Below are 24,141 nucleotides of genomic sequence, written 5' to 3'. Positions count from 1 at the left end.
TCTGCCCCCCCTGGGGGCAGATTGGCCCTATTTTTAGGCCGATCTGCCCCCAAGGGGGGCAGAAAGCCACTAGACACCAGGGATTTTATTGTTGCTGTGTATTTTTTGTGTTGGGGGGCGGCCCCTTGGGCAAGGGTCGCTCCCCTTTGGGGGCACATGTATTTTACGTCGTTTCTGCCCCCCCTGGGGGCAGATTGGCCCTATTTTTAGGCCGATCTGCCCCCAAGGGGGGCAGAAAGCCACTAGACACCAGGGATTTTATTGTTGATTTGTATTTTTTGTGTTGGGGGGCGGCCCCTTGGGCAAGGGTCGCTCCCCTTTGGGGGCAAATGTATTTTACGTCGTTTCTGCCCCCCCTGGGGGCAGATTGGCCTTATTTTTAGGACGATCTGCCCCCAAGGGGGGCAGAAAGCCACTAGACACCAGGGATTTTATTGTTGATGTGTATTTTTTGTGTTGGGGGGCGGCCCCTTGGGCAAGGGTCGCCCCCAGGGGCCCTCATGTATTTTTGGGCAGTTCTGCCCCCCTTGGGGGCAGAGAGGCCTATTTTTTTTAGGCCTTTCTGCCCCCAAGGGGGGCAGAATCCCAATAGCGCCAGAAATAGTATGTATGTATGTGTGCTTTGTGTTGGGGGGTGGCCCCTTGGGCAAGGGTCGCTCCCCCCAGGGGCGCAATGTATTTATTGTCGTTTCTGCCCCCCTTGGGGGCAGATTGGCCCTATTTTTAGGCCGATCTGCCCCCAAGGGGGGCAGAAAGCCACTAGACACCAGGGATTTTATTGTTGATGTGTATTTTTTGTGTTGGGGGGCGGCCCCTTGGGCAAGGGTCGCCCCCAGGGGCCCTCATGTATTTTTGGGCAGTTCTGCCCCCCTTGGGGGCAGAGAGGCCTATTTTTTTTAGGCCTTTCTGCCCCCAAGGGGGGCAGAATCCCAATAGCGCCAGAAATAGTATGTATGTATGTGTGCTTTGTGTTGGGGGGTGGCCCCTTGGGCAAGGGTCGCTCCCCCCAGGGGCGCAATGTATTTATTGTCGTTTCTGCCCCCCTTGGGGGCAGATTGGCCCTATTTTTAGGCCGATCTGCCCCCAAGGGGGGCAGAAAGCCACTAGACACCAGGGATTTTATTGTTGATGTGTATTTTTTGTGTTGGGGGGCGGCCCCTTGGGCAAGGGTCGCCCCCAGGGGCCCTCATGTATTTTTGGGCAGTTCTGCCCCCCTTGGGGGCAGAGAGGCCTATTTTTTTTAGGCCTTTCTGCCCCCAAGGGGGGCAGAATCCCAATAGCGCCAGAAATAGTATGTATGTATGTGTGCTTTGTGTTGGGGGGTGGCCCCTTGGGCAAGGGTCGCTTCCCCCAGGGGCGCAATGTATTTATTGTCGTTTCTGCCCCCCTTGGGGGCAGATTGGCCCTATTTTTAGACCGATCTGCCCCCAAGGGGGGCAGAAAGCCACTAGACACCAGGGATTTTATTGTTGATTTTTATTTTTTGTGTTGGGGGGTGGCCCCTTGGGCAAGGGTCGCCCCCAGGGGCCCACATGTATTTTTGGGCAGTTCTGCCCCCCTAGGGGGCAGATATGCCTATTTTTTAGGCCTTTCTGTCCCCAAGGGGGGCAGAATCCCCATAGCGCCAGGGATACTATGTATGTGTGTGTGTGCTTTGTGTGGGGGTGTGGCACCTTGGGCAAGGGTCGCCCCCCCCCAAATGGTGCAATGTAATCTGGGTGATTTCTGCCCCCTCCCCTTGGGGGTAGATTGGCCTATTTTTTTTTTAGGCCCATCTTCCCCCAAGCAGAGAAGACTAGACACGGGAAAATGAAAAAATGGTTAGTGGCGGAGTGTTTGTCAACTGGCGAAGTATTTACTTTTATGATAATAACAGTTTTTCTCCTTTTTGTTTTAGTTCAAAGCTTTTGCTGACTTTGCTGTGGCTTGTTGCAGTTTTGGCAGTAGTTGTCCTGCGGTTTGCGTAGTTGCATGTTTTAGGTAAGTAAATAAATTTACTCCAAGTGAGTATTGTTGCAATGCATGAATGACATGTTTGTAGGTGGTGTACTGAATGCAGGATTGTGTGTGAAATTGTCCTTAGAGTTATGCACAATGATTATTGTGTTGTCTTATGTCTAATTTGCTTTTTTTTTTCTCTTTTTAGTGGGATATCGTTGGTGATTGCTGTGGCTGTGCAGAGTAGTTGCTGGTGAGTCAAGCTTTTTCAGGCAAGTGAGCAGTATAGTTTTTGAGTTTATAATTCTTAGTGATAAACCTATACTTTGTTACTTATCTTACACAGTGCTGGTTGTTGGTGGTGTATTTGTCCAGTTAATTTTAGTAGGAAGGATCATGGCCAGCCGTAGGATGACCGCTCAGCAGGTTGTTAGTGTGCTTTTTGAGTCATCTTCTGACCATGAATATGAGACTGACTCTGCATCTGAGGCAGAGGAGGAAGTGCAGGATTCTGGAAGTGAATTTTCTGTCAGAGATGAATCATCTGATTTTGAAGCCACTCTCAGTGCTGATGAAGGGCCTGTTTTAGAGGAGGACAGTGATGTGCCAATGGTGCAGGAGCCAGCGGCTGAAAGGCTTCCCATTGGAAGACCTGACGCATGGGTTGCACCAAACATGGAGCAGCCACAGTTGCCTGCGTTTACTGGTTTTCCAGGGTGTCGAGTTAATACGGAAAACTTTTTGCCCGTCAACTTTTTTGAGTTGTTTATGGACGATATATTTTTGGAAGAGATTGTTGAGCAGACTAATTTGTATGCAGAGCAGTTTTTGAGGGACAACGCTGCCAGACTTAGGCCACACTCTAGAGCTAGCCGGTGGATTCCCACAAATCTGGAAGAGTTGAAAAAGTTCTTGGGTTTAACTTTTTTGATGGGGCTGATAAGGAAGCCGTCGCTGTCTTCATATTGGTCTACTAGTCCCTTGATGGCAACTGCTATATTTCCTGCCATCATGAGTCGTAACCGGTATGAGCTTCTTCTTCGGATGTTGCATTTTGTAGATAATGCTTTAGCCTTGCCACGAGATCATCCTGATTCTGACCGTCTTTTTAAGATTAGACCTGTCCTTGATCATTTGGTAGATCGGTTTTCAGAGATCTATGTTCCAGGGAAAGAAATATCTGTAGATGAGTCTTTGGTCCTGTTCAAGGGTCGTTTGGTTTTTAGGCAGTACATTCCTAGCAAGAGGGCACGGTATGGAATTAAATTGTATATGCTGTCAGAAAGTAGTACAGGATATGTTTATAATTTCCGGGTCTACACTGGTAGGGATTCCAATATTGACCCCCCTGGTTGTCCTCCCACTTTTGGAGTTAGTGAGAAAATTGTGTGGGAACTTGGTAGACGACTGTTTAACAAAGGTCACCATTTATATGTAGATAACTTCTACACTGGAGTTCGGTTGTTCAAGGAGTTGTTCAGAGTGGACACTGTTGCTTGTGGCACAATCCGCTCTAATCGGAAAGGCTATCCAAAAGAGCTTGTCTGTAAAAAACTTGAGAAGGGACAGTGCAGTGCCTTGCGGAATGATGAGCTGCTAGCTCTGAAATTTGTAGACAAGAGGGATGTATACATGCTAAGCACCATCCATGATGAGAGTACTTCACCTGTGGCTGTTTGGGGTCAGGTTGCCGAAGTGCGCAAACCTGTGTGCATCTTAGACTATAATAAGCACATGGGTGGTGTTGATAGAGTAGATCAGAGGTTAGAACCTTACACTGCTGCTCGTAAGTCTTATGTGTGGTATAAGAAATTAGCGCTTCACTTGTTCCACTTGGCAACTTTTAATGCTTTTGTTGTGTTTAAGGATAGTTCTCCAGAGTCAAGGATGACATTTGTGAAATTTCAGGAGTCTATCATAGCTAGCCTTGTTGTGCTGGAACAGGCAAGAGTTCCTAGAGAAGCAGTGGTGGAGGATGTGGCTAGATTGAAAGATCGTCACTTTGCTGAGCACATTCCTCCCACGGCCAAAAAAAACTTTCCTGCTAAGAGATGTAGAGTCTGTGCTCGAAGAGGTATCAGGAAGGAGACTAGGATGTACTGCCCTGATTGTCCTTCAAAGCCTGGGCTGTGTGTGGGTGGCTGTTTCAGGAGCTACCACACACAGAAGAATTATTGGGAAATTCCGTGAGCGTAAACTGGTGTTTTATATTTTTATATGTTCGGTTTCACGGTTGGCATTAGTCATGTATTCAGTTAGAGCTTTTGTGTTTGTAGTTTTGTACTAATTTATGATTAGTGGTTTCTTTGTTGTTTAAAAACAAAAAAAAGGGGATGGCATGTGTAGAGTGGCGCTTGGCTGGCGGCGTGGGTGTGGTGGCGCTTGGCTGGCGGTGTGTGTGGGGTGGCGCTTGGCTGGCGGTGTGTGTGGGGTGGCGCTTGGCTGGCGGTGTGTGTGGGGTGGCGCTGGGCTGGCGGTGTGTGAGGGGTGGCGCTGGGCTGGCGGTGTGTGTGGGGTGGCGCTTGGCTGGTGGTGTGGGTGGGGTGGCGCTTGGCTGGCAGTGCCGGCCAAACGCCAGTCCACACACTCATCAGCTGGTGTGATTGCTGTATCAGGCATGTGGGCGTATGAAAGTGATGGGCCCTTGACTGGCGCTGTCTGTGGATGCGAGTCTTGTAATGTGCTGGGCCCGTGGCTGGCGGCGTGAATGGTCTAGTGCATGTCATGTATGAAAGGTGTGTGAATGGACTGTAAAGCGGTTGGTGCCTTGTCGTGGCTTTACAGCTCACGAGCTGTGAGTCATTGGTTCAGTTTTTTGGCCTTTCAGTTATTACCAGTGCATTTCACTTTTGTGAAATCTCTTGTTAATAAAATTTGATCTACTGAACCATCACTCACCCTCGTGCCAAATCCAACCAGTATGTGTGGTACAAATGACAAAACCTGCTCCGCTGTAATCAGGCGTCGCAGCACACTTGAGACACGCTAGGTGCCTCAGGTGGGACCCCGATGATGAAGCATGCCACCAACTTGGTTGGTGGGTGAGGGGTCTTCTTCACATAACCTAAGTGTGTTTCTTTTCACAATTTTAGTGTTTGGCACATCACGGACGTATGTGCACACATCAAAGTGATATATTCCAAAAATACCTGTGTTTGGGGGGGAGGGCCCACCTATGTTTTTGGTCCTGGGTGCGGCCGTCATGTAGGGAAACCTACAAAACCCAGAAACTTTTTAAAACTAGGCACCCCAAGGAGTCTAGGGAGGTGTGGCTTGTGTGGCTCCCCCAACATTTTCTTACCCAGACTCCTCTGTAAACCTCACAATTTGCATAAAAAAGCATATTTTCCTGATTTTTCTTAGTAGGATCACCGCTCCAGCACAAAATTCCTACTCCCCAGTTTTTCCCTCAGTCTCCCAAGTAAAATGACACCTCACTTATGTGGGTCCCCAAAGCAGAGTCCGTCTAAAGATGTATAAAAGAATATGCCCTTATAAACTTGCTGTGCTATCCCTTCTATCCCTTCAGGTTTTGGGCCTTATTATGTTGCAGGCACCTGGGCCACCCACACAAGTGAGGTATCATTTTTATCGGGAGACTTGGGGGAACGCTGGGTGGAAGGAAATTTGTGGCTCCTATCAGATTCCAGAACTTTCTGCCACAGAAATGTGAGGAACATGTGTTTTTTTAGCCAAATTTTGAGGTTTGCAAAGGATTCTGGGTAACAGAACCTGGTCCGAGCCCCGCAAGTCACCCCTCCTTGGATTCCCCTAGGTCTCTAGTTTTCAGAAATGCACTGGTTTGGTAGGTTTCCCTAGGCGCCGGGTGAGCTACAGGCCAAAATCCGCAGGTAGGCACTGTTTTCTCCCAAAATTGTGGATGTGTCCACGTTGCGCTTTGGGGTGTTTCCTGTCGCAGGCGCTAGGCCTACCCACGCAAGTGAGGTATCATTTTTATCGGGAGACTTGGGGGAACGCTGGGTGGAAGGAAATTTGTAGCTCCTCTCAGATTCCAGAACTTTCTGCCACAGAAATGTGAGGAACATGTGTTTTTTTAGCCAAATTTTGAGGTTTGCAAAGGATTCTGGGTAACAGAACCTGGTCCGAGCCCCGCAAGTCACCCCTCCTTGGATCCCCCTAGGTCTCTAGTTTTCAGAAATGCACAGGTTTGGTAGGTTTCCCTAGGTGGCGGCTGAGCTAGAGGCCAAAATCTACAGGTAGTCACTTTGCTAAAAACAGCTCTGTTTTCTGTGATATGTCCACGTTGTGTTTTGGGGCATATCCTGTCGCGGGCGCTAGGCCTACCCACACAAGTGAGGTATCATTTTTATCGGGAGACGTGGGGGAACGCTGGGTGGAAGGAAATTTGTAGCTCCTCTCAGATTCCAGAACTTTCTGCCACAGAAATGTGAGGAACATGTGTTATTTTAGCCAAATTTTTAGGTTTGCAAAGGATTCTGGGTAACAGAACCTGGTCCGAGCCCCGCAAGTCACCCCTCCTTGGATTCCCCTAGGTCTCTAGTTTTCAGAAATGCACAGGTTTGGTAGGTTTCCCTAGGTGGCGGCTGAGCTAGAGGCCAAAATCTACAGGTAGGCACTTCGCAAAAAACACCTCTGTTTTTTTCCAAAATTTAGGATGTGTCCACGTTGCGCTTTGGGGTGTTTCCTGTCGCCGGCGCTAGGCCTACCCACGCAAGTGAGGTATCATTTTTATCGGGAGACATGGGGGAACGCTGGGTGGAAGGAAATTTGTAGCTCCTCTCAGATTCCAGAACTTTCTGCCACAGAAATGTGAGGGACATGTGTTTTTTTAGCCAAATTTTGAGGTTTGCAAAGGATTCTGGGTAACAGAACCTGGTCCGAGCCCCGCAAGTCACCCCTCCTTGGATCCCCCTAGGTCTCTAGTTTTCAGAAATGCACAGGTTTGGTAGGTTTCCCTAGGTGGCGGCTGAGCTAGAGGCCAAAATCTATAGGTAGTCACTTTGCTAAAAACAGCTCTGTTTTCTGTGATATGTCCACGTTGTGTTTTGGGGCATATCCTGTCGCGGGCGCTAGGCCTACCCACACAAGTGAGGTATCATTTTTATCGGGAGACGTGGGGGAACGCTGGGTGGAAGGAAATTTGTGGCTCCTCTCAGATTCCAGAACTTTCTGCCACAGAAATGTGAGGAACATGTGTTTTTTTAGCCAAATTTTGAGGTTTGCAAAGGATTCTGGGTAACAGAACCTGGTCCGAGCCCCGCAAGTCACCCCTCCTTGGATCCCCCTAGGTCTCTAGTTTTCAGAAATGCACAGATTTGGTAGGTTTCCCTAGGTGGCGGCTGAGCTAGAGGCCAAAATCTACAGGTAGTCACTTTGCTAAAAACAGCTCTGTTTTCTGTGATATGTCCACGTTGTGTTTTGGGGCATATCCTGTCGCGGGCGCTAGGCCTACCCACACAAGTGAGGTATCATTTTTATCGGGAGACGTGGGGGAACGCTGGGTGGAAGGAAATTTGTGGCTCCTCTCAGATTCCAGAACTTTCTGCCACAGAAATGTGAGGAACATGTGTTTTTTTAGCCAAATTTTGAGGTTTGCAAAGGATTCTGGGTAACAGAACCTGGTCCGAGCCCCGCAAGTCACCCCTCCTTGGATCCCCCTAGGTCTCTAGTTTTCAGAAATGCACAGGTTTGGTAGGTTTCCCTAGGTGGCGGCTGAGCTAGAGGCCAAAATCTACAGGTAGTCACTTTGCTAAAAACAGCTCTGTTTTCTGTGATATGTCCACGTTGTGTTTTGGGGCATATCCTGTCGCGGGCGCTAGGCCTACCCACACAAGTGAGGTATCATTTTTATCGGGAGACGTGGGGGAACGCTGGGTGGAAGGAAATTTGTAGCTCCTCTCAGATTCCAGAACTTTCTGCCACAGAAATGTGAGGAACATGTGTTATTTTAGCCAAATTTTGAGGTTTGCAAAGGATTCTGGGTAACAGAACCTGGTCCGAGCCCCGCAAGTCACCCCTCCTTGGATTCCGCTAGGTCTCTAGTTTTCAGAAATGCACAGGTTTGGTAGGTTTCCCTAGGTGGCGGCTGAGCTAGAGGCCAAAATCTACAGGTAGGCACTTCGCAAAAAACACCTCTGTTTTTTTCCAAAATTTAGGATGTGTCCACGTTGCGCTTTGGGGTGTTTCCTGTCACCGGCGCTAGGCCTACCCACGCAAGTGAGGTATCATTTTTATCGGGAGACTTGGGGGAACGCTGGGTGGAAGGAAATTTGTAGCTCCTCTCAGATTCCAGAACTTTCTGCCACAGAAATGTGAGGGACATGTGTTTTTTTAGCCAAATTTTGAGGTTTGCAAAGGATTCTGGGTAACAGAACCTGGTCCGAGCCCCGCAAGTCATCCCTCCTTGGATCCCCCTAGGTCTCTAGTTTTCAGAAATGCACAGGTTTGGTAGGTTTCCCTAGGTGGCAGCTGAGCTAGAGGCCAAAATCTACAGGTAGTCACTTTGCTAAAAACAGCTCTGTTTTCTGTGATATGTCCACGTTGTGTTTTGGGGCATATCCTGTCGCGGGCGCTAGGCCTACCCACACAAGTGAGGTATCATTTTTATCGGGAGACGTGGGGGAACGCTGGGTGGAAGGAAATTTGTGGCTCCTCTCAGATTCCAGAACTTTCTGCCACAGAAATGTGAGGAACATGTGTTTTTTTAGCCAAATTTTGAGGTTTGCAAAGGATTCTGGGTAACAGAACCTGGTCCGAGCCCCGCAAGTCACCCCTCCTTGGATCCCCCTAGGTCTCTAGTTTTCAGAAATGCACAGGTTTGGTAGGTTTCCCTAGGTGGCGGCTGAGCTAGAGGCCAAAATCTACAGGTAGTCACTTTGCTAAAAACAGCTCTGTTTTCTGTTATATGTCCACGTTGTGTTTTGGGGCATATCCTGTCGCGGGCGCTAGGCCTACCCACACAAGTGAGGTATCATTTTTATCGGGAGACGTGGGGGAACGCTGGGTGGAAGGAAATTTGTAGCTCCTCTCAGATTCCAGAACTTTCTGCCACAGAAATGTGAGGAACATGTGTTTTTTTAGCCAAATTTTGAGGTTTGCAAAGGATTCTGGGTAACAGAACCTGGTCCGAGCCCCGCAAGTCACCCCTCCTTGGATCCCCCTAGGTCTCTAGTTTTCAGAAATGCACAGGTTTGGTAGGTTTCCCTAGGTGGCGGCTGAGCTAGAGGCCAAAATCTACAGGTAGTCACTTTGCTAAAAACAGCTCTGTTTTCTGTGATATGTCCACGTTGTGTTTTGGGGCATATCCTGTCGCGGGCGCTAGGCCTACCCACACAAGTGAGGTATCATTTTTATCGGGAGACGTGGGGGAACGCTGGGTGGAAGGAAATTTGTAGCTCCTCTCAGATTCCAGAACTTTCTGCCACAGAAATGTGAGGAACATGTGTTTTTTTAGCCAAATTGTGAGGTTTGCAAAGGATTCTGGGTAACAGAACCTGGTCCGAGCCCCACAAGTCACCCCTCCTTGGATTCCCCTAGGTCTCTAGTTTTCAGAAATGCACAGGTTTGGTAGGTTTCCCTAGGTGCCGGCTGAGCTAGAGGCCAAAATCAACAGGTAGGCACTTCGCAAAAAACACCTCTGTTTTTTTCCAAAATTTAGGATGTGTCCACGTTGCGCTTTGGGGTGTTTCCTGTCGCCGGCGCTAGGCTTACCCACGCAAGTGAGGTATCATTTTTATCAGGAGACTTGGGGGAACACTGGGTGGAAGGAAATTTGTAGCTCCTCTCAGATTCCAGAACTTTCTGCCACAGAAATGTGAGGAACATGTTTTTTTTTAGCCAAATTTTGAGGTTTGCAAAGGATTCTGGGTAACAGAACCTCGTCCGAGCCACACAAGTCACCCCTCCTTGGATTCCCCTAGGTCTCTAGTTTTCAGAAATGCATAGGTTTGGTAGGTTTCCCTAGGTGGCGGCTGAGCTAGAGGCCAAAATCTACAGGTAGTCACTTTGCTAAAAACAGCTCTGTTTTCTGTGATATGTCCACGTTGTGTTTTGGGGCATATCCTGTCGCGGGCGCTAGGCCTACCCACACAAGTGAGGTATCATTTTTATCGGGAGTCGTGGGGGAACGCTGGGTGGAAGGAAATTTGTGGCTCCTCTCAGATTCCAGAACTTTCTGCCACAGAAATGTGAGGAACATGTGTTTTTTTAGCCAAATTTTGAGGTTTGCAAAGGATTCTGGGTAACAGAACCTGGTCCGAGCCCCGCAAGTCACCCCTCCTTGGATCCCCCTAGTTCTCTAGTTTTCAGAAATGCACAGGTTTGGTAGGTTTCCCTAGGTGGCGGCTGAGCTAGAGGCCAAAATCTACAGGTAGTCACTTTGCTAAAAACAGCTCTGTTTTCTGTGATTTGTCCACGTTGTGTTTTGGGGCATATCCTGTCGCGGGCGCTAGGCCTACCCACACAAGTGAGGTATCATTTTTATCGGGATACGTGGGGGAACGCTAGGTGGAAGGAAATTTGTGGCTCCTCTCAGATTCCAGAACTTTCTGCCACAGAAATGTGAGGAACATGTGTTTTTTTAGCCAAATTTTGAGGTTTGCAAAGGATTCTGGGTAACCGAACCTGGTCCGAGCCACACAAGTCACCCCTCCTTCGATTCCCCTAGGTCTCTAGTTTTCAGAAATGCACAGGTTTGGTAGGTTTCCCTAGGTGGCGGCTGAGCTAGAGGCCAAAATCTACAGGTAGTCACTATGCTAAAAACAGCTCTGTTTTCTGTGATGTGTCCAGGTTGTGTTTTGGGGCATATCCTGTCGCGGGCGCTAGGCCTACCCACACAAGTGAGGTATCATTTTTATCGGGAGACGTGGGGGAATGCTGGGTGGAAGGAAATTTGTCGCTCCTCTCAGATTCCAGAACTTTCTGCCACAGAAATGTGAGGAACATGTGTTTTTTTTAGCCAAATTTTGAGGTTTGCAAAGGATTCTGGGTAACAGAACCTGGTCCGAGCCACACAAGTCACCCCTCCTTGGATTCCCCTAGGTCTCTAGTTTTCAGAAATGCACAGGATTGGTAGGTTTCCCTAGGTGCCGGCTGAGCTAGAGGCCAAAATCTACAGGTAGTCACTTTGCTAAAAACAGCTCTGTTTTCTGTGATGTGTCCACGTTGTGTTTTGGGGCATATCCTGTCGCGGGCGCTAGGCCTACCCAAACAAGGGAGGTATCATTTTTATCGGGAGACTTGGGGGAACATAGAATAGCAAAACAAGTGTTATTGCCCCTTGTCTTTCTCTACATTTATTCCTTCCAAATATAGGGGTGTGTGTAAAAAAGACATCTATTTGAGAAATTCCATGTAATTCACGTGCTACTATGGTCACCCCGGAATTCAGAGATGTGCAAATAACCACTGCTCCTCAACACCTTATCTTGTGCCCTTTTTGGAAATGCAAAGGTTTTCTTGATAGCTATTTTTTACTCCTTATATTTCAGCAAATGAATTACTGTATACCCGGTATAGAATGAAAACGCACTGCAGGGTGCAGCTCATTTATTGGCTCTGGGTTCCTCGGGTTCTTGATGAACCTACAAACCCTATATATCCCCGCAACCAGAGGAGTCCAGCAGACGTAACGGTATATTGCTTTCGATAATCTGACATTGCAGGGAAAAGTTACAGAGTAAAAAGTAGAGAAAAATTGATGTTTTTTTCACCTCAATTTCAATATTTTTCTTTTTCAGCTGTTATTTTCTGTAGGAAACCCTTGTAGGATCTACACAAATGACCCCTTGATGAATTCAGAATTTTGTCTACTTTTCAGAAATGTTTAGGTTTCTGGGATCCAGCATTGGTTTCATGACCATTCCGGTCACTGACTGGAAGGAGGCTGAAAGCACAAAAAATTGCACAAATGGGGTATGCCCCAGTACAATGCCAAAATTGTGTTGAAAAATTGGGTTTTCGGATTCAAGTCTGCCTGTTCCTGAAAGCTGGGAAGCTGCTGAGTTTAGCACCGCAAACCCTTTGTTGATGCCATTTTCAGGGGAAAAACCACAAGCCTTCTTCTGCAGCCCCTTTTTCCAATTTTTTTGAAAAAAACGAAATTTTCACTGTATTTTGGCCAATTTCTTGGCCTCCTTCAGGGGAACCCACAAAGTCTGGGTACCTTTAGAATCGCTAGGATGTTGGAAAAAAAGGACGCAAATTTGGCTTGGTTAGCTTATGTGGACAAAAAGTTATGAGGGCCTAAGCGCGAACTGCCCCAAATAGGCAAAAAAAGGCCTGGCACAGGAGGGGGAAAAGGCCTGGCAGCGAAGTGGTTAAAAGAAGGTTTTGAAGTGGCACGATGTATAATTCAATTTAAGATAATTTCAACACCTGTCGCTATTTATTGTGCAACCATTTCTTGACTTTGCATGGTGGCATTCGAGTCAGCAGGACATGCAATTTTTTACTAGAGTTTATTTATGTTGTGAACTGCATATTACCATTCCAGGATAATTGCTTGGTACAATTCGAGTTGACAAGTTTGGGAAATATTTCTTGAACTATTGAACCCATTGAAAAATATTTCTTCTCTAGTGTTTTAAGAGTGTAATCTGTGTTGAAAACATTTCAAGGAAAATATACATAGGATCAGAAGTTCTAGATGCAATATTATATGCTCCTATTATGCATATTCTTGTTATTCTAATTCATGCTTGAATAAGAAAAGTTTTATTTCAATTAATCTTGATTCCATTACAGGTATCTGATCATCACAAAATCTTTTCATTTTTAAAACTGCAATTCAAGATTGCTCATATTTTCAGAAAGACGATGGGCCTGATTCTAACTTTGGAGGACGGTGTTAAACCGTCCCAAAAGTGGCGGATATACCACCTACCGTATTACGAGTCCATTATATCCTATGGAACTCGTAATACGGTAGGTGGTATATCCGCCACTTTTGGGACGGTTTAACACCGTCCTCCAAAGTTAGAATCAGGCCCTATGTTTAGTAATATTTACTTCAGGTTATATTGTGTGTTCTAACCTTTTTTCCCATTAAAGGTCTCCTTCCCAGCAGTACCCTTCCTAATCCCCTCTTCCCCTCTTGAACTCTCACAGTCTCTGTGAATTGTCGATCAGAGTCTTGGAGTTGTTCATTAGAGGACGTGTTGGGAGCGTGCGCAAACCCTGAGGATCTGGTGACTCTGACAACAGTGGCAAACTGTGATCAGTAAGCCTGCATGCTAATACATTTATGTACTATTTATATTGTTGTGACTTACCCGACTCGACTTTCTCAGGTATTCCTGTCAAGCCCTCGTGATACAGGATGGCCAAGACCTTCTCTTCCCATGATGCGAGCTTGTGGGGGGGGTGACTGCCCCCCCCCCAGTCTTGTGGACCACCAGCTGGTGCCTGCGTGCCTTTGAACGCACCTTTCCCTGAAGTCATTTCACCTCATCCTGATGTTGTGCTTTGTCCGTCAGTAGCAACCTACAGAACTCACTCTGCTGACTATGCTTTGCCACATTTCCATTTTCCTCGCAATTATAGTCTGCCGGACTTGTGCTCAAAATAAATGTGGCTCTATTGTAACAATATAAGTAATGACATTTGGGTGCAGTGTTATGAGTGGGTGACTGGGAGCAACATTGGTGTAGAGGTGCTTTCATAAGGGGTGAGGGTGTTGTAATGGTGTGGGATGTGTGTCCAGTGAAAGCTGGAGGGGTGCCTATTCTATAGTTCAGTATTTTTAAATTGTCTCTTGTCTTCTGTGGGGGACGTTGTAGATAGAAAGGATTGTGGTGTTTGAAGGGGTGTGTTTTATTGTGTAATTTGTAGGAGTGCAGAGTGTGTGAATGTGTGTCATCTGTGTGGTTTTCAAAGCTCACCAATGAGGTACAGTTTGTTACTGTGAAACTGCAGACCACCGCGGAACACACCACCTTTGGAAGACCGCCATGGCATGACCGACATGCCAATTTACGACTTGTAATAGCTTTGGTAATAGGTTGACAGTCTGGTGGTTCCGGTGATCGGACTGCCTATGTTCCACCCTCCAGAGTGCAGGTGGTGTCTGGCTTTTGGCAGTCTTTTCGCGGGCCTGGCTGTGTGACTTGTAATACGGTGGTCTGTGAGACCACCAACATAGCAGCTGCCACCATGGAGGTCTGGTGGTCAGATGACCAAGCTCGTAATGAGGCCCTTAGTCACTTCTGCTGAGCACCACTCCAACAGGCTTCCTTCTCCTTCAAATGACCAAGAACAACCTGAGATAACCTGGTTCTGCACCCAGTCACATCACAGCATTTCTCCAATCATGTAATAAGAATGGAAACTATTGGTTGAGTCTTGGCAATCCCCCCATATGATCTTTCAAGACTCTTGCCGGATCGTAAAACAGCTTGTGGCAGGACTAGTAACTTTTCATGGGGGTCTTGTGAGAGGCTTGCGGGATCTTAAAACACCTCAGCCAGGCTCACAAATTTCCCATCATGTCTTGCAAGCCTCTCATGGGTCGCACATGTCCATGCAGCAAGCACTTCACCAGTAATGGGGAATGGCCTGACAGGAACCTATCTAGGTACATTGCAGAATACAACCAAGACACAGAGATACCAGCCACAAGCAAGTGATCTAAAGAAGTATTATATGCTAGGGAATAACAGGAATGTTCTTTGACCATCAAGTCTAGCACCCTTCAGACATCCATGAATCCATCACTTCAAACAAACCAGTGGTAATTCCCAAATGTTTGTGTTGTTTTGATAGCAGCCTTTTAACAGTGCCAATCAATACCCAGTTAAAATCTCCAGCCCTTAGTAGGTATGTCAGTGCATTCAAACATTCCACCTTGAATTAACAAGTACAACAAAAAACAAAAATCCTCTAACTGTCTTGTTTACTACATACGAATGAGCATAAGGACCCTTGGCACCTGGAACCAAATGATTAAAGGTTGCACAGAGAGGGTCCTGTCCCAGCTTCCCTAAACCCTCATTGGATTGTAGTCCCTCTGAGTTATAGATGTACCTCAGTTACCCAATGCCTCAGCTACAACAAAGACAAAGCCTGCTGTGACTAAAACTTCTCCGAACCATCCATCCACAATTCCATTTTGCCATGGCGCTTTAGGGAATGATGTACATTTGCACATATGCTCCGGTACAAGAAAGCTAAACTCATCCTCCAGACAAACTTTGCTCATTTTACTAGTAGTAGACTAACTAATAAGAATCTGTGTCAAAGTCACCTATTTCCTCCTGGGCTGTTGATATGTCCTTCCATTAATTCCCTTGATATTATAGGGGAGGTGGCAGGTATGAGGCAGTTCACGGAAGACAACACCTGATGTCATCCTATAGGCCTCCATTACGAGTCTTGTGATCTACTGACTGCCAGACTCACGGTGGCGGTCCCATCGCCAATGGGCTGACAGTGAGGACTGCCATATTACGACTGTGGCAGAGCCGCCACGGGCGGACGGCCAACACTGCCAGGGTGCCGCTAGCCAGCAGCCTGGCAGTCCCGGCAGTTATAATATGCCAGGGCAGCGCTGCAAGTAGTGCTGCCCTCCGGATTACGAGGCCCCATACCACCAGTCTTTCCATGGTGGAGAGGCTGGTGGAATAGGGAGGTCAGGCCCCCCATTCACAGCCCCATCGTGCATTCCACTGCCCGAATTATGGGCAGTGAAATGAGTGATGGGTGCTGCTGTACCCGCTGAACCGCCACATTGCTGCTAGCTCGATTATGAGCTGGCTTCAATGTGAAGCCCCTGTTCACCACAGGGCCGATGGGTGGAAATGCTGTTTCCGACTGCCTATCCTGCAGTGAACTTGTAATAGGGCCCTCAATGTTCTGCCCATACTGGCGGGCACGCAATGGGCCGAGTTTGACGGGCAGTGGAGGCCGCCCTCCAAACTCATAATAAGGGCCATAGTGCCAACCTCTTGAATAAGTACATGTTGAGTGTACCTGATGCTACTTCCCCAAGCCCTGGTCAACACACAAGTGCTCTTGTTTGCCCCTCCAGTTCCACCCTTACTCAAGTGTCCTTGTAACCTCCCCGATCTTCCCATTTCCCACATTACAAGCCAGCTCCGAACTTCCTCAGGGTGTTCAAAGAAATTATTTTTTCCATTTGCTATTACGCATAACGGTACAGAGTAGAGCAAAACTTAATGTAAGATTCATCGCTTTGAGGTTTTGCTTGAACTACCAGAAGTGTTTTCTCTGAGTATGCACCTTTTGGTTATAGTTTGGAGAATGAGAAATGTTATGGTGTTCTAGTGCAAGTCCCCTTTCATTCCCCGATAAAAATGCGAGCTGTGAAGGCCTTGAGAGTGTGCTCAGAGTAGGCCCCACAGTCAGAGCCTTGTTCACAGAAAGTTTAAAAGGCTCCCTTGAGCCTGTGAGCTGATGAGCTTTGGAGATGCACCTGTATGCCTGTGAGTGGTACTTGACCTGAGAGGATTTTGGCAGCATTTCCAGCAACCCCTGATTAATTTTCTTTGTTCTCTACTCTCTACTGATGAAGGGCTAAACCCAGAAACATTTGTCTAGAGATATACAGCTATGTCTGCACCAACGTTGGTGAAAAACTACAGGTAACTTTCAAGTAAGTGCTAACTGTGAACTGAATTTACCAGGTTGTAAAGGAGCGAACTGTGCTGGGATGTGAGGCAGTGTGCTCCCAACACCCCTTCCTATTTAAAAGGCTCCCTTGAGCCAGTGAACTGATGAGCTTTGGAGATGCACCTATGTGCCTGTGAGTGGTACTTGACCTGAGGGGATTTCGGCAGCATTTCCAGCAACCCCAGAGGAATTTTCTTTGTTTTCTACTCTCTACTGATGAAAGGCTAAACCCAGAAACACGTGTCTAGAGATATACAGCAATGTCTGCACCAACTTTGGTGAAAAATTACAGATAACTTTCAAGTAAGTGCTAACTGTGAAGTGCATTTACCAGGATGCAAACGGGCGATCTGTGCTGGGATGTGAGGCAGCCTGCTCCCAACCCTTCTTCCTGTATAAAAGGCTCCCTTGAACCAGTGAGCTGACGAGCTTTGGAGATGCACCTGTGTGCCTGTGAGTGATTCTTGACCTGAGAGGATTTTGGCAGCATTTCCAGCAACCCCAGATGAATTTTCTTTGTTCTCAACTCTCTACTGATGAAGGGCTAAACCCAGAAACATGTGTCTAGAGATAGACAGCAATGTCTGCACCAACTTTGGTGAAAAACAACAGGTAACTTTCGAGTAAGCGCTAACTGTGAACTGCATTTACCAGGATTCAAAGGGGCGAACTGTGCTGTGATGTGAGGCAGTGTGATCCCAATCCCCCTTCATATTGAAAAGACCCTGCGGCTTTAGGTTTTGCAAGATCCAGTACTTCAGGTAGCATTCAGTGGAATCAACCTCTATCTGCTCGGGAAAGCCTAACACATGCAAGTTGTAAACGCATGATCGCCCTTCACCATATTACTACCTATTTTCCAATGCCTTAGTCATTGTTGTCATTTTCTCACTTTTCCCCAGAGAGTATTACCTCAGTGAAGAGCTTCTCAAACAAAACCTCATCTGTATGCACCTATTCTGTTGAATTCCTAAAGCATGCTTTCCGCAGATTTTCCTCCATAGAAACAGCATTGAAATCTTTCCCTCCAGCCTGATTTTGGATCCATGTATTGCTGCCATGCCTTGGAACCCAATGCTCTTCCAGCAGATGAACTCCAGCCTTTTTAGTGGCTGTCTGTGGAATAGGCTGCGGTTGGATATTAGGTGTTGCCCTGCTGGAGTTTAGCTGTTTTGACCTTACCCAGCACACCCATACTGATATACACCTCCGAGAATCCAGGCAACCTCCTTCTGCGTCCCCCACCCAAGGACAGGATGCACAGAGTATGGACCAAAATACAAGCCCAACTGTTCTCAGGCACACTTTTCTAACCACCATGTACCTCCACTGGAGCAGGCTTTGAAATTTAAATAACAGTACCTATGCCTGCAGCCCTTGAAATCCGAGACAGTATCTGGAAACAGGAGGTAATCAGACCCAATAAATGTTGGCTTCCCTCGTATTTGCTTTTACAGCAGAGGAAGGGGAGCAGTAACTCACACTGAGTGGAGGGTGATTAGTAGTATAAACCATCTCTGGTCAGCACCTTCATGAGGCTCCAAGCTGCACCATCAATGTAGCAATGGGCAGGATAGCTTCCCACTTCCTCAATTCACACTCCACCAATATCTCTGAGCTGCAGGATCCTCCTATGGAACTCCCAATCGTGCTTTAGCATCTTGATCTGCCTCAAACACCACAGGAGTCTCGGGCGGCAGGAACAGCATGTCCCCACCCCAAGGTGTCACTGCACAGTGACAACAAACCACTTCAGCGACATGGTCAGAAAGCAGGTTAAATTCAGTGTCCCCACCTGGAATGAGGCCATATCCCCATCCATTCTGCACCGCACGTTCACTCCACTTAGGGCAAAAAGCACAAAGTTGGAGGGAGATGTTGAGAGGTTTCATGAATCTCTGCCTCAGGATTGTGATCCACACCAGCAGCTGACTGCAGGAGTCCAACTGCCCAGGATCTGATGCTCCACCACTTCTGTGCATCCTCAGTTTTTTGATCCCTCATGGCAATCAGTAAAGCCAAAATGAGTCACCTCTATCCTCGAAGGCACCAGTGGCAGATCTTTGGCTTCAGGGGCCGTGAGTGGGAAGGTGTTAGAAGGTCACAACATGTCCCCACCAAGTACAGGAATCCTTAAAACCCTCTCTAGGGATTGGGTCCTTAGCTTCTTTTGGGTCACCAGTGCCAGAGGGGCTAATATTTTTTCCTAGATCTTGAGCGGGAGGTGAAAGAACAACTAAGACAGCAGTTTGGCAGGATTTAGAGCAACATTATTAACTATAAAGTCAGTTGAAATGTGAAGCACCCTAGGAATGCATCCTGTTGGTCATCAAGCTCAGTCATGTCCTGCAAAAGGGCTGTTTATCACAATTTTAAGGTGTATGCAGAGATAGTTGCAAAGCTAAGGGGATTTACAGATATATAGAGAGTTAGCAATGGGTCAATTTGAATGGAGCTCGGTATGAGGAAGCAGGTACTTGGTGAAAAGATTCTAGCACATTAAGGAAATGGCTGTCTAACATACAGATGAGACCATTCCTTAAAGTGTGGCTTTTGCAGAGACAGTCTGCTTAAATATACATTCTTTATGAGTCTTTTGAAAGTCATGTTTTCATGGAGACATGTGGGCATTTAAACCACCATCACCAATATGTAATTACCTGTTTGCTGGTCCAGTATTTGTTGGGCGAAATGCCTTGTATTTCTTACAATATGTCTTCCAAAACATTAGGTGATGTGTTTAAATTTACTTTGTTCGGGAATAAAACATGAAATAACATGCAGGACAATTTGCTCTAATACCAAGGTGTAATTAAGGAGGCCAGTCAGCTATCCATGTATGCATAGACCATGGGTCATTGCAAAAACATGAATGGGAAGGTAGGCTTTTTATTCTACCAAGGTTTCCCTTGAAAGAAATGTGGATCTCTCTGGAGTAGGCACTTTCAACAAGAAGAGAGGACAAGAAAAAACCTTTTAACATTCGGGAAATTTAGCCAGGCCTTGTGTTACATTTCAAAAATATTAAACTTTAACTGATAATAGTTTAGTTTAGTTTGGATAATTGGCAAACAGCCAACTTCCAGTTTTAAGTGGCAGTGCAGCAGAATCAGGTGCATTGATTATCACTGGCTAATGACACTTGGCACACTTCAATGCTATAACCATATTGTTTATGGCAATATTTTACTGGGTCAATATTGCTCCCAGAGGCTACTTGTGGATTACAATTCAAGTCTGTAAGCCATGAGTCTGATCACATTCCACAAGCACAAAGTAGAAGTAGGGTGATCTAATAGACCTTGTGAGCACATTTTTATGGCTGTGTGAAAAGAGGAGAAATAATACAGTCTCTAACGTAGTGTTGAAATTTACAAAGAAGTATTAATAGGTAAGGCTCACTTTTGTTGGTAAACCTCTGTGAAATCATGCATCACCCAGATGGGAAAAGTTACGATTTGTGTGCAGTAGGGGTATCTGGGCTTATGTGTTTAGAATGCTCAGAGCTATCCTTGGGTTTCTGTTGTTGGACATCAATGGATTGTTGAGGTTTTTTTTCCAAGGAAGGAGGAGCGCATGTATGTCTGAGTGATTGTTAGAGACTGCATCTTGGTGCAGGTCGTAGTTCTTTAAGATGAGTAGGAATATGACCTTTTTCAGCTGGGTGGGGATATGCCTATAAGTAGGGAGACTCTAAGGAAAGTGGCAGCAGAGGTTCATGTGATCTACAACCCTGTGCAAGTCTGTTGTGGGAAAACAAGACTAATTGTAGAAGCCCCCCTCTCTTTTTGCCCCCATTTTTAGCTAATACTGGTCTTTACTGAGTCCGGCTGAAATGGTAGATGCAAGTGAGGCCTAATTACATTTAGGTCAGACAATCTACCTATATGTCCCTAGTATATTGTAGGGCATTTAGGTTTAGGTACCCCAAGGTAGATAGGGCAGCCCTGGGTGCACTGCTTTGGTCCCTGGTGACATTGCAAAGGCAGACCTCCCTTGTTGGCTGCTTTTAAGTTACAATTATCCCCAAATTCGACTTTGGAATTAAAAGTACTTCCAAAGTCTTAAATAACCTTATTTTTGCATATACATTACCCCTAAGGTCTAGTCCCCCTAGGGTTGTGTGCAGTGTACATGGGACATTTTGAAAGATGTTTGATAAGTCCTTGTGAGGGAAATATAGACATATTTGTTTTCCCCATTGTTAGAAAGAGGGTCTTTGGTTGGCAGTCAGGTTACCCCTGTCCAAGCAAGGACCTTCAATCTAGTCAGAGTAAAGGAGAATCACCCTCAGTTAACACCCATTCATCCCCTTGGTAGCTTGGAACAAGCAGGCAAACTTAACTTCTGAAGCAATGTGTAAAGTATTAGCACCAACACACACAGTAATACAGTGAAAACACTACAAAATGGACACCACACCAGTTTAGAAAAATAAGTGATATTTATCTAAATCAAATAAGACCAAAACAACAAAAATCCAACATACAGAAGTCAAGATATGAATTTTCAAAAGAATAAGAGTCTTAAGAAAACAGAAAACAGTGAGAATGTTGTAGTTACACAAAGTACCTGGTTGGCATAAAAAATAAAGCCGCATGGACCAGCGTGCGTTGGAAAAGGGTAGCGATGCATTGATTCCTTACTCGCAAGTAAGGCCGTGTTTCATTTCCTTCTCCATTCAGGTCTGCGATGCATCATTTTTCTCCCTTGCAAGAGAGCGGTCCATCGATTTCCAGTTGTGGATCCTCGGATCCACGCAGAGTCGGGTTGACTTGGACACCCAGGGACAATGTGTGGAAAATCTGATTGCACGGTACAGAAAACTGTGCTGCATGGGGTTTGCATCATTATCAGCTCTGTAAGCAGTTGTTGCCTGTCGTTTTTCCAGCTGCGATGCATCGATCTCCCAGCCGTGATGCAGGTGGAGTGTCGATTATAGCCGCGAAGCCGGTGGCTCGTCGTTTATCAGCCGCGTTGCGGAAGGTGCATCAAAAATTTCCCTGCATGGGGTATGTGCATGGATTTTCAGATCTTGACTGCCAACTTCACCTTTCAGGTGACAAGGGACTGGATAGGTCACCGTTTGACAGAACAGGAGTCTCAGCAGAGAGTCCAGGTGCTGGCAGGTGAAATCTTTGATGGCCTTGAGACTTCAACAACAGGAGGCAAGCTCAGTTCATGGCCTTGGAGATTCTTCACAAGCAGGAATACACAAGAAGGTCCAGTCTTTGTCCCCTTTCACAGGCTGAAGCAGCAACTGCAGAATAGCCCAACAAAGCACAGTCATAGGCAAAAGCAGCACTTCTCCTCAGCTCTTCAGCTCTTCTCCTTGGCAGAGGTTCCTCTTCATTCCAGAACTGATCTAATTTTCAGGGGCTTTGGCTCTACTACCTATGCCCCTTTCTGCCTTTGTGGTAGGCAAACTTCAAAGAAAAGTTTCTAAGATCCTGCCTTGCCCAGGCCAAGCCCTAGACATGCACCAGGGTGCTGGAGACTGCATTGTGTGAGGGCAGGCACATCCCATTCATGTGTAAATGACCACTCCTCCCTTCCCCTCCATCCCAGATGACTCATCAGGATATGTAGGCTACACCCCAGCTCTCTTTGTGTCACTGTCAAGAAGAGAGGTGCAAACAGCCCAACTGTCAAACTGACCCAGACAGGGAATCCACAAACAGGCAGAGTTACGGGATGGTTTAAGCAAGAACATTTCTACTTTCTAAAAGTGCCATTTTCAAACACACAATTTAAAAAAAACCTTTACCAAAATGTGTATTTTTTTAAATTGTACGTTTGGAGATCCTAAACTCCATATTTCCATCTGCTCACAAAGGGAATCTGCACTTTAATAATATTTATAGGCAGCCCCCATGTTACCCTATGAGAGAGATCGGCCTTGCAACAGGGGAACCCACATTTGGCAGTATTTCACTGTTAGGACACATAAAATACATTAGTATATGTCCTATCTTAAATATACACTGCACCCTGCCCATGGGGCTACCTAGGGCCTACCTTAAGGATGCCTTACATGTATGAAAAAGGAAGGTTTATGCCTGGCAAGTGGGTACACTTACCAAGTCGAATTAGCAGTTTAAAGCTGCACACACAGACACTGCAGTGGTAGGTCTGAGCCATGTTTACAAGGCTACTCGTGGGTAGCACAAACAGTGCTGCAAGCCCACTAGTAGCATTTGATTATACAGGCCCTGGGCACCTCTAGTGTACTGTACTAGGGACTTACTAGTAAATCAAATATGCCAATCATGGAAAGCCAATTACACATACATATTACATAGGAGCACTTGCACTTTAGCACTGGATAACAGTGTAAAGTGCCCAGAGTATCATAAAATGGCACAAACAGAGACCGGCACAAATCAACAACCTGGGAAACAGAGACAAAAACTTAGGGGAGACCACGCCAAGGATGTCAAGTCTAACACCCATCATATTCAATGGGCTCCATTGAGAGACTTTATTTTACAATAATAACGTCTTATTTCCAATAGAGATTAACTAAATATAGCAAGTTTGGAACCAAATTAAATGTTATAATAAATACAACATTGTGCCAATGTTGAATTAATATAACTAGCCCAGGGGAAGAGTTATAGAACTCTTTCTGAAAATTACAAATTCAGCCCTGTAGTGCCTTTTTCCGATTGGTCAGCCTCTGGCAGCCTGAACTAGGTTAACTTAATGAGGTGTGAAGTGGCCTGAGCTGAGACAAAGCAAGCACATGTGGGCAGAGATCTGCTGCAGCAGATGGCACAGCAAGATGGGGAAAGAGTATCCAAACTGCTCTTGAAAGAAGGGAAAGCTGCTTGGGACAGAAACTGGACCTCCCCCATTTCCTTCTCCCCCAGACAGATGGGAGCCCCACTGGTTACATCAGGAGAGGGGCTTGAAGGTTGTGTTATGGAAGACTTAGCCACACCAGTGGGTGGACTTAGCCAGATCTAACCTTGAAAGATGAATTTTTGATATCTTGGATTTTGATAGAATGTTGCTTTTTGGGATAGATTTTTGCAACACTTCACAGGAAGTGGTCCCCACAAAGGGTGATGGCCTGCACCCCATTGGAAAAGATCACTCCCTGCTTCCCACCCCAGGAGAATGGATTAATGTGGCAGAGCTGCCTCACAGTTTAGATTCTTGCTAGAAGAAGATACTGGAGAAGAAGGACTACCTTCTGAAACCCTGGTTTGCACCTTAAGAACTGCAGTCGCAAGGACTGTGCCAACTGTACACTTTAGGCTTCACCAAGAAAATTACTTTGCTTGCTTCTACAACTCCAGGAGTGGACTCCCTGTAAGCTACAGGGACAAACGAGGTGACCAGAGCCCCCTGCATCAAGTCTTTCCAGGAGAGACCAGCTGACCTGTGTGCTGTGGCCATTTAAGGATATGACGAGGTGCATTCTGGGAATTGTAGTCCAAACTCCCAAGGAGCAACTCACAGCTTCTGGGACCTTGGATCAAGTTTGTAGACACTTCAAGGACCCAAAAGGACCTTTAAAAGAAAATCCAGATGTTTGGAGAAGTTTGGAGCAACTGTTGTAAAAAGCTCCATAAGTTGAAGATGTGCATT

The sequence above is a fragment of the Pleurodeles waltl genome, chromosome 9 (assembly GCF_031143425.1).
Source record: "Pleurodeles waltl isolate 20211129_DDA chromosome 9, aPleWal1.hap1.20221129, whole genome shotgun sequence".
In the NCBI taxonomy this organism is placed as follows: domain Eukaryota; kingdom Metazoa; phylum Chordata; class Amphibia; order Caudata; family Salamandridae; genus Pleurodeles; species Pleurodeles waltl.
The sequence above is the reverse complement of the archived record's forward strand: the minus strand, read 5'-3'. Positions refer to the sequence as shown.